Source organism: Procambarus clarkii, chromosome 45, assembly GCF_040958095.1.
Source record: "Procambarus clarkii isolate CNS0578487 chromosome 45, FALCON_Pclarkii_2.0, whole genome shotgun sequence".
Lineage (NCBI taxonomy): Eukaryota > Metazoa > Arthropoda > Malacostraca > Decapoda > Cambaridae > Procambarus > Procambarus clarkii.
Window position 1 is genome coordinate 26,310,609 of NC_091194.1, and position 3,924 is coordinate 26,314,532.

The window sequence follows — 3,924 nt, forward strand, 5'->3', positions numbered from 1 at the left end:
ATTTGAACAATAATGCAATTTACCGAATTGGTGGCGATTTCGATAACCATTATTCCCGCCTTTATTATGAAACTTTGAAGACATTAGGCTTAGAGCGTGATTCACTACTGGCCTATGACTCTTTTAATAAGGGAAGATCAATATTCGCCTTTGACTTAACCACCATTCAAACAAAAGATTCCCTCCCTGTGGAGAAATCTGGAAACTTGCGTATGGAGCTTGAATTTGGTGGTGGTGTTACATATAACAGGCTGGTTTTACTGTTTGGGGAAACGACCGGGGTACTATCCATCGATGGGCAGAGAACTGTTCTGTGTGACGTACGAGCGTAAAAAAACATAATGAATTGTTATGATATAAATATTAATTTAAAAAATAATCTAGGGGATCGAGCACTCTACCTAGGTTGTTATAATGCTGATGAGATAGAACATTTAAATCTCTCTTCAAGAAAACCTATTGTTTTCATAACTAATATTTTACCTTCACACAGCAGAATCACTATGGGACATTTGGTAGGAATTTATGTTGATAAAGTTAATCATCGGATGTTTTTTTTTGATAGTTATGCAATATCGCCGGTTACTTACGGACGTCATTTTCAAGGATTTATTAAAACTAACAAAATAAGAAAGGTGTTTGGAATGTGCTACAGACTCCAGAGTGATTTTACTCTCGCCTGCGGGCTCTATTGCGTCATGTTCGTTCATAGGGTGAGTCACCTGGGGTTGCCTTCAACAGTACATTACTTACATAATGTATTTTCAAGCATTACTTTAAAATTAAATGATAAACGAGCCCTTGCTTATGCGAGACGATATTTTCCTATGAAACATCATTGTGTTAGGACATTTTGTAGAGGTATAGGAGTTGGTTCTTATAGGTGGTGTAGAGAATATTTTTGTTAGCTAGGCAACCTACCTAACAAGGGGTGTAGCGTCCTATAAAAACCCCTCTCCCCCACCCATCTCCCTCAGAAGACTGTCTTCCTCCTACGAAATGGGAGGTGTCTCTCAAAAAACACCTGCGGGGAAGATTGAAGTCCTTGAAGGACCTGGTTAGTATTACCCTATCTTTCTGCTAATAGATTTATTTTATGTTTATTTCCCTCAATAAAAAATTTTGTATATCCTCTATTTCACCTCTTATGTTTTTCTCCAGTGCAGTTCTTGGGACCCGTCCACATTTGTAGAGTAGTAATTCTACGTGGGGGGTCTGCCCCAAACAAGATGCTGTTACGTAGTCTAATTGACGATGCCTGCTGTAGAGGACACAAGGCCGCTCCTGCAGGGGGAGAGGTATGTACTAGTTGTTCTTAGAGAAAAATATAATATTTTTCTAATAAAATATATAATTATATAAAAAACCTTTAATCACTATAAATTATTTCCCCCATCTCTTTCCAGAACACTTCCGATGAGAGAGAGGAGGAAACTCAGCCAAAAGGTGTCCACCCAACTCACCCCACCCCCCCAAGAGAGGGGGGGGATGGGGCTCAAGACCTTCCCCTACTCTTCACTGACGAGGAATCGTCACAATTCTACTCAGACGAGGATGGGGGTGTGGGATAGGGAGGGGGGTAGAGCTGTTGTAAGTGAAATATGGCAAGAGCACTCTGTAAACTACAATTATTAGCTAACATAATTACTTATACATTTTGTGGTTTTTACCTAATAAAGCATTTAATAAATTATTTGATGTTTTTTTTTAACCTTTGGGGGAGGGGGAGGATTTATAATTTAATACTCCTTAAATACTCCCATATAAGGGAGGGGCCATTCAGACTTGTTCGAATATATATATATCCTTGATTAGTCCTATATAACGACGTAGTGTTTAAACGGAGATACACGGTGTAAGTGAAATATGGCGGGACTCACCGTAGACTACAATTTGAGGTGGGTCTATCTGTCACCCCGCCTCTGATTCCTTTGTCTGATAAGTGGGCCTATCTGGCTCCCCGCCTCTGATTCCATTGTTTGATAAGTACCCCCCATTGTTTGTTAAGTGCCCCTATCTGGCTCGGATTATACAACTCACGTGTACAACATCGTGGAAGTTTGAGACTGAGACGCGATATCGGCAGACTTCAGCATTTACTGCGCTCATGCTATGTATATTTTCTTTCTTGATGCATCATTAGAGATTGTATATTTCGTGGGTAGTCTGTCGTTACATAGTGGGACGACAACAAATCCAACGTTAGTACCGCATTAATATTCATTCTCTATTCTCATAAATTTTGAGATTTAAGTAGCCTAGTTCAATGCTACGTAATATCCTTTAAATTACAGCTCGTATGTGAGGAGTCAACGAGTCGTTAACTACATTCGTGTTATTCACCTCTAATGGCTTCTATGTGGAGATCCTGAGATCACGAGGACGAAGCACGAACGATGTCATAGAAATCGTCTTAAAGCTAAGACTTTTTGTACACATTTAATTATTCCATTTTATTATACATATCCATAATATTATCATATCGAATATTTACCATATGAGTTTTGGAAATTGATGTTTTTACTTAGATGATTGCTCTTTAATTCTAACAATCATTAATATTCTCTATTTGAATTTACCTATTGATTCTATAATATTTTTGGTCATAATATTCTTTACTCAACAATGAACTGGTGACGAACCACACTAGTTCCTAGACGTATATGAAGTTCTAGCACTACCCCCCCCAATGTAGGTGTTTAATTAATCATACAGTCCATTATTTATTTAAGTGATTACTCTTTCTAATATTTATCCATAGACACTGGCTCTTCCTTGTGTTTCTAATGATCACTTTTTATTAGTTTCCCTCTTTTCTCAAAAGTGGGTGGTCCTTCGTTATTATAGAAAATAAGTAAGCAATTAAATAATTGAGTCAAGCCCCAGATATCCCACACAGGATGAGTATAGGGAACACAATGAATTACCTCTCACAGGATGACTATGGGTTTCATAAGAAACTGTTTATTTATTTATTTATATACAAGAAGTTACATTGGGTTTATGAAAGTTCATAGCATGATGTGTTTACATTCTTGTAAAGCCACTAGTATTTACAACGTTTCGTAACAGCAACTCGTTTCGCACAGTAAACAAAGATTGATACGATGAGAAAGGGTTCCACAATATATTCACCTAGTTGTGTTTGCGGGGGTTGACCTCTGGCTCTTTGGTCCCGCCTGGTTTTTTTGGGGAACCCGCTCTTTGGTTCCAATGTACTATGACTCACAGGATAAGTAAGAGGTCCACAATTAACAACCACTTACAGGATGAGTATGGATTGCACAAACTACTGGTAAGAAGATGAGTATGAGTTGCACAATACATTACCAGACAGAGAGTGAGTATGAGGTGCATGTAAACAAAGACTCACAGGATGTGTATGGGGTGCACAATAAACTTCCACTCACAGGATGAGTCTATGACATTTGTGCTCTATATTTGGATAACTAAAATACACCCGTTTCCAAAATAAATACTTTAATGACAAAGTAATGAACGTTGTTGATCGTGTTACTGAAATTAACTGTCAAATTTGTATAAAAATGCTTAGGATAGCATAACGTACCCATCCTGTGGGGCGGTAGTGGACATCATACTTAATATGTGGGCGGAAGTGGACGCCATACCCATCTTGTGGGCGGTAGTGGACCCAATACCCACCCTGTGGGTGGTAGTGGACCCTATACGCGTCCTATGGGTGGTAGTTAACCCCATACCCATCCTGTGGGCGGTAGTAGACGATATACCCATCTTGTAGGCGGTAGTTAACTATATACCCATCCAGTGGCGGTACTGGACCTTATACTTATCCTGTGGGCGGCATTTGAAGCATACCCATCCTGTGGGCGGTAGTTGACACAATTCTCATCCTTTGGGTGATTGTGGACCCCATACCTATTCTGTAGGCGGTATAGTGGAAGC

The 3,924-nt window shown here is 39.2% G+C and overlaps 1 long non-coding RNA gene across 1 annotated transcript; it reads left to right on the forward strand.

The window, feature by feature from the left end:
- The first annotated feature begins 979 nt into the window (after window positions 1–979).
- LOC138350363 (uncharacterized) lies at window positions 980–1,547 on the forward strand. Its single transcript, XR_011222059.1, has 3 exons — window positions 980–1,057; window positions 1,162–1,298; window positions 1,407–1,547. It is a non-coding gene; the product is annotated as an uncharacterized lncRNA (long non-coding RNA).
- The last annotated feature ends 2,377 nt before the right edge of the window (window positions 1,548–3,924 follow it).